The sequence below is a fragment of the Protopterus annectens genome, chromosome 7.part1 (assembly GCF_019279795.1).
Source record: "Protopterus annectens isolate FY-2018-M chromosome 7.part1, PAN1.0, whole genome shotgun sequence".
NCBI lineage: Eukaryota > Metazoa > Chordata > Ceratodontiformes > Protopteridae > Protopterus > Protopterus annectens.
Window position 1 is genome coordinate 72,528,635 of NC_056740.1, and position 13,982 is coordinate 72,542,616.

Genomic DNA, 13,982 nt, shown 5'->3' on the forward strand with positions numbered 1-13,982 from the left:
GAGACTTGTCCTCACCTCCTTTTGGGGTTGAGGTGCCCCACTGTCATTGTCTGTTTGAGCCTTGGGGGTGAGATCTGCCTCTTGGGCGTCTGTATCTGCCTCTCTGTGGCCTGTCTGACACTGGAAAAACCAATTCTTTGTTGGCCAATTTCAGCTAAATCGAGGTGGCTGTACCTGTAAGAAATCCTTGACTTTTTGCATAGATTTAGCTTTATCCTCCATTTTCTTTAACACCTCTTCTGCCTTAACACCAAACAAGGTATCATGCTGTAAAGGAGCATCCAATAATTTTGCCTTAACATGATCAGGTAAACTCTGTTCTTTTAACCAAGCATGTCTTCAAATCACAGAACCTGTAACTGCGGCTCTACAAGAGGCCTCTAAAGAATCAAAACCACATTGTAGAGTATGTTTTCCCACCTGTTCAACTGCAAGCAATAAATCCTGCATTTCTTTACAATCAGGAGCTTCTGAGCTTGCAAGCATTTTCTGTTTTAATTGAGCCATTAAATATTGTTGGTACTTAAGCATGTGAAACTGACAATTTAAAGCTCTTACTGCTAAAGATGCAGAAGTGTATACTTTCTTCCCCCATCTATACAAAGCACTGGAATCTCTGTCAGAGGGTACTGGATTTTTTGCAATGGAAGCCTTAACCCCTTTTGGACCCTGGGAAATAGTTTCTGGATCAGCCGAAGGGTTTTTATAAAGAAACTTGTGAGAGTCAGGGACTCTATAATATCTATCTGGCTTGGCTGGTGCAGGGGCAAAGAATCAGGAGATAAGCTGGATTCAGAGAACACATCATCCACAACATCTAGCACAGGCGGAATAGCCAAGGGCCTGTGCTGAGGCAATAAAAGGAAATCCCTGAGTCTTTTCTTGGATTCTGAGTAATCCTGACTTTCCCAATGGAAATGCTCCCTCATGGTATGTAAAGTTTCCCCAAAAGAATAATCCTCAGGAGGAGAGGCTGAAGGGATGGATTCTTCATAGGTTCACAGGTAGGTACTAGGCTACCGGCCCTAGCGTCCATACAAGCCTAGCCAAAAAATATACCCTGGCTTTCACCACCCAAGAAAATTATTTTCCTGTGCCCCTGTCTAGCAGAGCCACAGAAGTGATCCCCAGGGTGAATTTCCCATCCAATCATCAAGATTTTTCTTGAAGAGTGCTAATGAGGAGCTCTGTTTGACATACATAGGTAGTCTGTTCCAGAGTATGGGAAGTCTCTGGGACAGGAATCTATCCCTCCAGCATGTTCCGTTTATCGTGGTGACAAGGTTTAGGTCCCTAAAGTGTGTAGCTCAGAGGGATTGGGATTTCTTTACGTGGAGCATGTCCAACAGCTCTGGGTTTGACATAGCTTTGCATGTTAGGCAGAGATCGCCCCTGAGTAGGCGATATTCAATGGAGTGAAGCTGTAGTTTTTTGAGACGGTCTGCATAGGGCATCTGTTTGAGGCCAGTAATCCTCTTTGTGAGGTATTTCTGTGGTCTTTCCAGTTGTTGTAGATGTCTTGTGAGGTACATACCAAAAGGGGCATTGTACTCTATAATGTGTCTAATGAGTGATGAGTAGAGGGGGAACAATTACCTATTTTTTTCTGGATTGGAATCCTTTTGTGATGAGATGAGCCACGTAGAAGGATTTCCTGACCACTGTGGCGATGTGATTATCAAAGGAAAGACTACTGTCCACCTGTATCCCAAGGTCTCATCACATTTTCGGCATTAAGTTGACTACCAGCTATGTGGTAGTTCATGGGTACAGAGTTTTTACCAAAGGGGATGACAATACACTTTTTGGCATTAAGCTTCAGCATCAGAGTCCTCATAGGGGGGTAGAGAGTATCCCTGGTCTGAAGAGGAATCAGAGGAAATGGAAACCTGATCAGAGGAATCATAGTCTGTATCCTGCCTAGGCCTTTTCTCAGGAGGGGGATGGGAACCCCTGATTAGAGTAATGAGGTCTTCGGCCATTTTAAGCATCTGTTTCTTAGGCATGGAGGACTGTCCAGGAGAATGCTGTACTTGTTTCTTTGTCTTTAAAGGTACTTTTGTCTTGGCTGTTGTTTTAATGGTAAGTTGTGAAGGTCTGAAAACACCCTCAGAAGCCGATGCCTGCTCAGTGGCTCCGGACCCATCTGAGGGATTCATTTCCATAGGCCCAAAACTTTGAGTTTCCAGAGGCCTAGTTGTCTCCACGTGGGAGTCGGAGGCGGCCTGTGGCTCTGAGGTAGTGGGTGTCAGGGGCTGCGAAAGCGCCTCACTGAGAACTGGTGACTGGCCTAGAAGAGGTTTCGTCATCGGTTTTGGACCTCGGATGCCTGTCTTTATCCTTGTCCTTGCGTTTTTTCAGTACTGCGGATGCCGGTTGATCCGACGGCACAGTATAATTGAACCTTCGGCCAAAGTAGTGCAAAGCAAAATCAAAACGTCTTTTTATAGTGCGTTTGTTAAATCTAGCACAAAACCGACAACTAGGGACGTCGTGATCAGGGCCTAGGCATGGAATACAGTAAGAGTGGAAGTCCTTATGAGGTATTTGCTTCCCCCAAGAAATACAATTAACTTTTTCTGACATCGGTCTGAGGCAAGAAAACGTTTCCCCAATGGGATACTTAGCTTTATTGAAGACTTCGGATCTGAAATTCGACTTCGAAAATCTCAGGAGTCGGCCGACAGGCACTTGCAAACTGCTTCTGCTTCGGGCACCGCGGGAGAAGAAAGACTGAAGAAAATGGCGTCGGATGCATCTTATATACCCCTGGCGCACTGACGTCAGGGAAGAAGCAACAGACGCCGGACCAAGACTTTGGAACTCTGGCCGACTGCGGGACAGCCTGATAGCAGGATAACCCAAGTGTAATGACTGCAGCAGTGTAACACGATGAACATATTTATGTTTTGTGCTATTGACCATGTGGACTTGGGCCCACGAGGGGGACCCAATGATGATTTCCTGGAGTATCAAGGGTTTAAGTGGCAGATTAAAACCAATGCCTGTGAACCACCTGGACTTAATGACAGAATGTCTGTGGGACCCTTGCTAAAATCTGTGCATTTTTTATAATTATTTGGTTTTTGCATTTCATATTTTATATTTTTTTAAGCTGTTGTATTGTTTATATAATCTTGGTTTTAAATAACGGAGTTTTATTTTAGAGCTCATTAAGGGAGTGCCCTATGTGAGGGTTTGACCGATGAGTGGGGAGAACTGTGCATTTGAAGTCAGTGATTTCTTTGTAATTTTATTTTGAAGACGTCTGACATTTATTTTAGGCGAAAGCGCTCAATAAATATCTGTGGAGTGGTACCTGTGTTGAAGTGTTTTCTGCATCAGAATCAGAGATTCATAGGAGGAGCCTTCCTCAAACCCAGAGTCCTCAAGGTCTACGTCCTCCTCAGAAAGAAGGAAATCCTGGTAAATGTCTGGAGAAGTGGAGAAGCATCTCTTTCTTTTTCCCAGGGGAAGTAGCCCCTGGAGCATGCCTGGGTCTGACAACAGAGATCAAGTCCTTGGCTAGTTTAATTAAATCCAGCTGGGACCCCTATGAAGTGGAACCACAAGGCCTAGCTGAAGGCCTTGATGTATAAGCCTTCCTAGAAGAGGCAAAGGCCTTAAGCCTAATAGCATCTGATGACCTGATGCCTGTGTCTCAAGAGTGTTGAATGAGCACCACAGCTGGAGTGGGTGGAAGCCTAGTAGCACAGTCTCCAGGCGGAGTACGCTCCTTGGAAGCCAAGGCCTGCAGAGGGGGGTCCTGGACCCGACCGACAGCTAATGTCAAGGGCTTGTGCAGAGGCAGAAGGTTCTGACGGCATGTCGGACTCCAAAAGCATCTCGACAGAGGCCTAAGTCACCGGTAAAGAAAAATAAGAGGGTTGTTTAAGCACCTCACCTTGCTCAATGATCACACACCTGGAGAAAGAAACAGGAGGGGAATGACTGTCGTCCAAAGACCTAAGCTTTTGTTTCTTTTCTTTCTTGCACATAGGAAGGTCAGATTCAGAACGACCGGCAGACACCATAGACAAAAAAGGAGCAGGTTGCTGGATAAGGAACTTTGCTAGAAATTCAGCCCTATGCTTAATATTCCTGGTATTAAAATGCATACAGAAACGGCAGCTGGGGATGTCGTGGTCTGGCCTAAGCAAGTAACACAAAGGAAATGAAAGTCTGTAAGGGGATTTGTTTACCACAACAGACAGAGTAATTAACTTTATCTGACATGGCCAAATGAAAGAAAAAAGTTCCCCAATGGGGTACTTGTCTTGTCCAATGATCCTTCTTCTCTGGTACAGACCGACCAATGCACTTGAATAAAGGTTTGTGAACTGCTGCATTATTCTGCATTTATTGCTCCAGCAATTTTCATTTATTCCTATGTTTTTTTCCTTCCCTTTTCTAGAGATCTCTCTTCCAGTTCTTTTACCTCCTTTATAATATTCAGTTGGGTAACTTTTTTTTTTGGCAGCCACCAGAATTAAACTTAACAAGGCCTTATAATGTCTAGGCAATTGTGATCCTGTTTCACATCTCAAAAAAAAAATGACTTCTTAGTTACAGCCATTTGCTCATCCAATATTTCTGACAATATTCGGTAGGGTATTTCCTACACATTACACTGCCAAAACACTTTTTCCTAGTTATCGCCTTCTTCCCCCATCATGCCTTCAAGATTTGTTACCTACATAAGGATTTTTTTTAAGTCTGTTTGGGGTACAAGAACACCTATGCAAATACTTCCCAGCAAAGATCTTAAACCTTCTGGACTTCGTTGCACACTTAGGAGCCACTCATGTCCTCTCATTGCTGTCTTGTAATTTGCTTTTTCAGCATCTCTTCTCAAGCTTTTCTAACCTCCTGTGATTCTTACAGTTATCATGCAGTATTTTGTGTGCCCTACTAATTGTCCCCTTTTTAACAGCAGCTTCTATTCTAAATTCAACTAAAAAAATCTACAAGAGCAGGTCTTTCCACCTAGGATTCCTCTATCCCTTCTTTCTTTGCCAATACTTTGGCATCAATCCCTGTTAAGTTTTAAGTCTTTAGTCTGCAGTCCAAATGTCTTTTTGGCCTCATCCCACCATTACCTTTCCCTTCTGCAGTCATTTGCTCCCAAGACCTTGGCTCATTTGCCAGCTATCTCCAGTATATTTCAGCCCCATCTTGCCTATTTTCTGTACCTGTACTTCCAGTCATCCCTAATGGTAAAATCCTCTTTCTCCATTCTCATTTTGGCTTAGTTCTTAAGACTTTCTGCTACTTTATGAATATAGTACTTTCCATAGTTACTCTTCTTCTTAAGGATTTGCATCCAAAATCACTCTCTCCCTTTATTGAACTTCCACAATTCATCATCCCTTTCCACTTTGAATTATAACCTTCTGCTTGTTTTACATATATGAGCCTTAACTGTGTAGCTCTAAAATATCCCTTCAAATCAGGTAATCAGAAACCCACGTGTTCTATTGGAAGGATCAACATATCCCACTTACCTCTTCCCCTCCCAGATAAATTCCTTCAAATGTTTTACTGTCCACAACTCTTCCCTCTGGTTGATAAAATATGCTTGATCAGTGTAAAAAACTAAAGGGACTAAACATTTCCACTGCTTTTATCTTATTATCCATAAACAAGATTGCATGTTGAGTCTCTTCCCACATATCTTTAGCTGCATAACAAAAGCATTTTTAATCCATACCCCTAAATATACCATCTTATGTCTCCATAAGTCTGGGTACTGCTGATCCAATTCATGTGTTGGTATATAATTTACAGTTATAGCCATTGTTTTATCTTCATTAATTGTATATCCTGAAAAGACCTGAAACTGTTTCAAAAGGTTTCACAACACTGAGATTGTCCTCTGGATTTATCAGTTACAAAATAATATCATCTGCAAATTAACTTTTCTTCACTGCCATTCCAATTATATCCACGTATTTGTAAGTCACTTATTTTCTTTGCTAATGGCTATAAATATAAAGCAAATAAGGGGGGACACCTCTGCCTGGTTTCTCTGTTCAAATACAAATTAGAGAGGAACCCTCCCATTGCAAGATCTTTCATATATCCTAATGAACCTTATTTTGCTATAAGAGAAGGCACATTCTTCCACTGCCCTGCTCATAAAATCCCAGCTTACTCTACCGAATGCTTCTCTGCATGAAGACCCACCAACAGCAATGTTGCTTTCTTAGATTCTGCTTCCCTCTGGATCATCATTGTTCTATTATTGATAAAAAATGTTTGCCTCCCCTCCACAAAGCCACAGTGATTCATACCCATCAATTCTGGCAACACATATGCCATTCTTTTAGCTACCACATACAAACACTTTATAATCATGGTTGAAAACTGAATGGGGTCTGTATAAAGCTGGGTTTAATTATTCTTTACTGTATTTAGGTAATACAGCCACTGCAGCTTTCTTGCAAGATGCTGATGCTTCTCCTCCTTTTAAAACACTTAAATAAATCTTCCAGATATTTCTCAGTTTCTTCCCTCCCAATTTCAGAACTTCCACAGAATTGCAATCTATTCCAGGACACTTTCTTGAAGAATGACTATACATCAGCATTTTTATCTTACCTCCTCCTATCTTAACTCCTAGTTCTTCAGCCTCAATTACTTCTACATTTCTCTGCTTTAAACAGATTTTCTTAAAACTTCCAAAATATCTAACACCTCTACCAGATCTCTGGTTACTTTTCCTCTTACAGGCTCCCTAGGTTTGGTGTCAACTCTTTCTTTTACTTGCTGCTAAGTCGTGGAGATAAATGCTTTGTGCTCCAAATTTAGTATAAAAAATGATAATTGCTACACAGCAATCTTTCTGAACTCATCTATACTATCCAAATACTCATATTTTCTGTTTAGCACTTTGCATTCGTGCCTCTTCATTTTCTGAGATTACCATTATTTTGCAAGACTTTTACATTTGCCAGCTCCTCTAAGTAATTTCTATTACTTCTTCCGATTTTTAAAATCCATTTTCATTTTAGCCTACTCATTCGCTATAGCTTCTGAAGATCTTTCAATCCTACCGAATACCTCCCAAATAATTTCCACTATCCACTCCTTAAATTCCTCTCCTTTTAACAGGTAGGTGGAAATGTGCCAGTCTCGTTTTTATTTCATTACCCTGTATTTTTATCTTGGTTTATCTTGCACATGATCTGATAAAACAGTTACCGGATACGAGTTGAATCTTTTGATCAAATGCACAGTTACTGTAACATGTAATTTCTATCTATTCTAAACTGGTGGACAACTGCCATTAATAGGCTATACAATAGCAGAAAGAATTTTTTATGTAAGAGCAGGAAGGTAGTGTCTCAAAACTGGAAACTCCCTCCTCAACTTAAGCAAATAAGACTCCTGCTGAAGTCCCCCAAAGCTATGAATTCAAATTAACTTCCCTAACTAAGGATAACCACAGGCATTCTTTAGTTACATCCGTAACCTCAAAGGTAAGGCCCAGATTTGTGGTGAATTTGTAGTTAATGGTACTACATACACAGAACTTGTGGATAGACAACCTGCTGGCCGACAGGTTCAGTGAAAATTTTGCTTCCCTGTCCCCACCACATATACCCCAAAGCATCCCTAACACCTGTCCCTCACCTAGCATCTCAGAGAAGCAGGTCTTAAATGCCCTCTCCAAGGCCAGAAACACAGCCTCTATGGGACAAGCCAAAATCCCAGGCTGTGTTCTACATGGGTTAAAACAGAAATGAATATCACCATTGGGCATGCTTTTCAATCACAGCCTAAGCACTGGCTCATCCCCACAGAATGGAAAACAGCTACAGTCATCCCTTTGCACAAAGCAGGTGTGCATCCACGGACCCCAGGAACTATAGACCCATTAGCCTGACCAGCCTTATCTGCAAGGCCATGGAATAAATCATCATGGACCTTACTAACAAAGATAGAGGAAATATAAAAATGCTCGACCCCACCCAGTTAAATTTGTGGACTACTTTGAGACAGTCACCAAAGCCCTAGATGAGGGCAAATTTGTGCCTACAGCCTACCTACACTTAGCAAAGGCCTTTGAGGCAATCCCCTACTCAGGCATCATTGACAAACTCGTAATGTTGTTAGGTGGGTTGCAGACTGGCTCACTGATAGAACTCATATGGACAAAATAGGGAACTCCACCTCCTCCAACAAACCCATATCCAGTGATGTTCCTCAGGGATCGGTTCTGGGACCCCCTACTGTTTGGGATCTACCTCTCCGAAGTATAGGATAATAGTAAAGGGCTGTGGCTGACTAAGTTTGCTGATGACTGCAAACTGAGTGCAATTATTGAAACCCCTAGCAATGTCAACTTCCTTCAAGAAGGTCTTACAGATTTGGGCACACAGGTTGGCAGCAACCTTACTCCTTACTTTTGATCACCATGTCTCCATGGTGGTAATGACGATCTTCTATGTTGCTCACCACATAAGCAAGAGCATAGCTTCCAGAACAAAATAGGTTATAACCCCTAGTAACCTTTTCTTCATCAGGCCAATAACGGAGTACAATGCTCCCCCTTTGGTATATACCTAAACAGGCACCTGCAGCAACTGGAGAGACTTTAAAGGTTCATCACAAAGAAAATTCAGGGTCTTCAGCACATGTTTTATGTGGACAGACAAATCACTGTCACATTACCCTATGTCGTACAGGTTGCTCACAAGTGACCTGCACCTTGCATGCATATTAATCTCTGACCCAGCTTTAATGGAAATGCTACACATTCACAAGTCAAATGGCACATGGGTCACTCACTCAAAGGACCTTAACCTGATATGTAATATCAGGAGAACTTGCTGGAGAGAGAGAGAGATTTGTCTCACACAGATTGCTCCAATTTTTGACCAAGCTTCCTATTCATGTTAAACAAAGCCCCTCGTTGGCTCTATTTAAGCTAAATTTGGATGACTGGATAGGCAACTGGACATTCACACTGGGGGGGGGGGTTCCAAATATGTCCATCTTGGACTGGGGCAATAGGTGCTGATTTTGTGTCTGCTTGAACCAGACACCCTTGGGAACACGAGCTAAACTTGGCTAGGCTTACAAGGGCCCTGGGGCCGTTAGCCTAGTAACCCTCCTATGATCCTATGTAAATTCTGAGTACCTACTACTGAATTCATATCTTCCATACCAAATATTTTCATAAATTTCTCCAGAAATCTACCCATCTTTTGTTATATTTTTTCTTCTAGGTCCTCTGACACATCCTCACTATTGTAAATCAAGTTCCTGTCCCCACCTATAAGTAATATTCCCTGCGAAAAGTAAATTATTTCACAAGATTTTTCTTATAGGAAAACTCCACAATAGAACTAAAAAAAAAAAAAATTTTTTTTTTTTTTTAGTATTTGTTTCCCGACCTATTTTAACACCTCAAAATCACTCTAAGTGCTTTATTTGTAATGTTAGCCTGTTGTCCACAACATGGCTACCAATGGGGCTTGATATAACAATGTGATCTTGTACTCCCTCAAGCCTCTCTCTTTCCCATAATATTTTGTTATGACACGTACAGGACATAAGTAACTTTGAATTCCCATGCCATTGACATATAATCGGGTTTGAGAGGGTCACTGTTATTTTCTTTACTTTCTGTAAAAAGACTGCTTCTTTTCTGCCTTTAACCACCCTCATTTAAGTTTGGTTCAGACCTTGTTTTATACTATACTTAGAAGTTATCCAGCTGCAGCCAGAAAAGTAACTAAATTGCAGGCCTTTGTTCAGGCTTTCAAGGTTACTTCCTTATGTCTGGCATGAGTCATACAAATTATGGGAAAGAGAAAGGCTTGAGGGAATACAAGCTCACATTGCTACATCAAGCCCCATTTGGTAGTCATGTTGTGGAAAACAGGCTAAAATTACAAATAAAGCACTTAAGAGTGACTCTGAGGTGTTAAAAATAGGCCAAGAAACAAAGATAGAATGAAAAAAAAATGTTTTTTCAGTTCTAGGGTGGAGTTTTCCTTTAAACTCATTAACAGCACTTTTTGGTGTAATATAAACACATGCCAGTGTAATCCTCCTCTCATCTCAATAGCCCTTTACTACCAGAAATCTAATACTTTCTTTTTTCCCTTTTTCTATCACTATTGGAGCACCTCTAAAAATTAGTATAATTCACCCCTTTCCTTTGTCCCTGATATTCTGTTGAATATCCGTCCTGAAATCCTTTCTTTTCAAATTCACATGGTCGTTTTTTGCACCTCCCGCAGCACTATTTGCCCTCTGCATTTCTTAATACAATTCATGATTTCCTTTCTGTCTATACCTGTAAGGCCATTTACTTTATTTACAAGATAATATGGATAACATATGTATTGTGATAAAAAGCTGCAGTTCCCACCTATTATACACATCAGGTTTTTTGTAATGTTAATTTCCAACTAGTGTGTTACATGCACACACTAATGCTTGGCAAGCTGATCTTTTATACAGATGTCATCTCCATTTGAACCTATGTCACATTTTTCAAGACTAAGGGTTTCAGTAAAACAAAAAAATATATTTTCAAAACACCACATCCCCTAATGGGACAAGCACACACAAATATGCACATTCTCAAAAAATGAAGTTTAACTGTCCAGATAGGAACTGTCTCTAACTGACAGCTGCATCCACAGGTATTACACACCTTACCTAAAATTAAAGTTACCTATGCATGCTATAGCCTGTGTTCCCACTTATACTGATTGCTGACCGTTCTTACCTCTATTCCACTCCCAAATCTGAAAAGCAGCCTATATGCTTTCAGGCAACATTAACTTTTAGCCCTAAGGAAAAGGGCTTTACCTTTAAATAAAACTAAACTGCATACTGTTTTATTAAATGCATTAAAGTACTAAGGCTGCCATCGCTTATTCTCTTCCCATAATTTTAAACTTTTTTTCACAGAACTGCTGGCCATGGCAGCTTTAAATTTTGCATTTCCCTCAATAAAGAATGCTCAGAAATCTCAAGATTTATTGCTTGCTCCTGCAGACTGCTCATCTCCATGTAAAAGTAGTCAGCAATGATTTTTGTAAAATTCTCTCAGACCAGAATGAATCCCACTGAACATTTACTAATGGAAAAAATGGAAAACAAACAAGTATCTCTGCAGAAGTAAGAAGCTTGGTATTTTTCATGACTTTCATCATTTTGTCTTATTTTTCAAGCCTACATTCTTACAAAAAAAACATTTGTTTGTAGCTTAAACCATGAGCATATATCTTAATTCATGCAACACAGTCAGTGCACTTTTACATACCACCCTACCCTAGCAGCCCACGATCACAGCATATTAAACATTAAACCTGCTTTTGTCCTGCCTTTCTTCCCTTGTTATATTGCAAAGCCTATTATTTCTTACAGCTAAGAATACAGAGATCCCACCCACATTTAAAATACCTCTGACTGCATAAAAACACGTTATATAACAATCAGTTTATATCATGAAATATTTCATACAAAGAAAAAAATGTCTTACTTTTTTTTCTCCCTCTTTCAGTATACTTCTAAACACCGACAAAGTGGGCTACATCCTTTATAGTCCACCCACAAGTTTATCAAAATCAATAAAAGTAGTCTCTCTCAGCCACTTTTTCTTACAAAGCCATATTTTATTAACTGATGCTTTACAGTGTTGCACTGACTCACTAATTTCAGTGAGGCCAGTCGTCTTCATGTTCATCTCCACTCTATCTCTTCACACCAAACTCCGGTTAAAGTCCAAGGCGCTCCAATTCTTCAAGTCAAATCCTGTGCCTTTTCTGTCTCGCAAGCAATTTCCTTTGGAACTTTGTAAAAGATTTCACTGGCTTGCTGTTAGAAGAATGCCAAGCAGAGTCCCCTTCTGTTTGCTGGCTCAATTTTTGTTGGACACACATTTTTTGATCTTCCAGGAAAAACAAATATTCTGAAGGTAGGTGGATACAGCAGCTTGAATCTCACACCTGTCTATCAACATTCTCTAACTGCTGGTTTAAATTTTATTCTCTTCTACCTGGTGCACAGTGAATAATCATTTTTTGCAAACACCTATTTCCTGTTTTTAATACTTTTCCTTTCTGCCACAGTTTTGTCAGGATCAACTCTTTCTGCTGGTATTACTGCGTCTTTACTAACACAGATCTTGCTTTATCATGACCAGGTTTGGAGCGTACACTATGTGCCCTTTCAATTAACAAATCCTGCTGCAGAAGACTACCGCAGTTGCTCACTTTACTTTCATAAAAAATAACACAGCCTTTTCCTTCCAGTTTTGTTGGTACAACTGAAAATCAAGTTTTCTCTGCCCACTCTAAGGAAGCAATTATTTTGAGCTGGGATGCAGGATATGAATTGCCTGTAAATTATAAAGCTTTACTAAATTTAAAAGTTATTGGCTGCCAAAACAATTACTAAAAAATTAAAATCAAAATCTAAACTATCTGTAACTAAAATAATGAATATTGCACAGGAGAAAATAACTGGACTTGAGAACTTCAGAAAAGAGGAGGAGCAAATTACTCTGAACTAAATGGAATTTGTGAGAACAATACATGTGGAATAATGTTCAGGAAGAGGAGCGAGATTTAAGGGATGGCAGTAACTGAGCAATTTATGCAATGGAGTGACTGATAACGGTTTAAAATGTACACAGAGAAAACAATGAAAAGTATTATTATTTTATCTATTAATGTATGTGTACCAATGTCACTATTGCAACTGTGATTTAATAAAAATGTTTTAAAAAAAGAACAAATATCACTATGGTTTGTTTTCTTTACTATTAATATTCATTCATTAATGTTCCTACGTCATTGTTTCAACTTTGATTTAATAAAGACGTCACAAAATAAATTTGCTTTTTCATTGTATTTAGCTTATGTTTTTCTGAGATGGTAGCAATGATAGCTTACTGTGACTTGTCCAGTGGTTAAGATCCCTGGCTAGCTCAAACATTCACCTTCACCAACTTCTCTGGCAAGAAAATCTGAGCTGCAAAGTTTTAATACAGCTCTATTAAACCAAGAAAGTACCAAGTACTCAGCGTGAAGTGCAAAGGAAATTTATTAGCAGTGATCCACAAACACGAACAACACAACAACAAGGACACCAACACGTAGTTAAAATAACATCCACGTTTCGTCAAAAACTTCTTCAGATAAATGAGATAAAAACATGTACAAGGTACTGAATTAAATACTCATACCCAAATTGAATTACCCCTTAATACAGCTCTTCTTAGTGATTTTACTAAAATAAATAATTTGCTCCTTCTCATTTCTAAAGTTCTCATGTCCACTTCATTTATCCCCTTTGCAATATGCAGTACTTCATTTACAGATAATTTAGATTTCGATTTTCTAGTAAATGCTGTTTTGTGCTTTGGACTCCCAGAACAAACATAACAAATGAAGGTAACCATCTTAAATGCAAAACACCCACTGAGAGTCTCGAAAGAGTGAGATTGAATGGCTGAAAATGCAGACTTACATATACTCAAATTCAAGATTGATACTTTTGGAATACTCCCTTTTCTTTGAGATATGGCAGTTTCAAAGTTGATATACATAGGTTTGTTGTGTGTGTGTATCTTGCTTCACACATCAGGAGAGGGAAGGTGAAGGGTGGTTGCCCAATTGCAAAAACAATAAACAGCAATGTTTGACATTTGCTGTTCTCCTGTATTTCTGGATTTTTTTCATAATTCCAGAGCTCACATTTAAGAATCTTGAAATTAAAATATGGAGCCAAAATGAAACATCTGTTGTACTAGCTGCTTCCAACAGGCAGCACTTATTACCTGGTGCAGCGAGAGGTTTAGAAAAATTAACCAGAAGTTAATGTGTTTAGAATAATGAAACAAGTTCAGCAATACAATTAAGTAGCAGTCCTGCAATCAGTAGGAAGAAGGTGGGAACAAAATTGATAATGGCTAGCCTAAAGCTCTCAACAGAGACAAAATCAAAACATAAATG

General features: G+C 39.7%; 1 protein-coding gene across 7 annotated transcripts in view; it reads right to left on the reverse strand.

Moving 5' to 3' along the window:
• Window positions 1-13,982, reverse strand: part of TJP1 (tight junction protein 1) — a 2,268,071-nt gene that overhangs the window by 1,370,273 nt on the left and 883,816 nt on the right. The window lies entirely within an intron of this gene.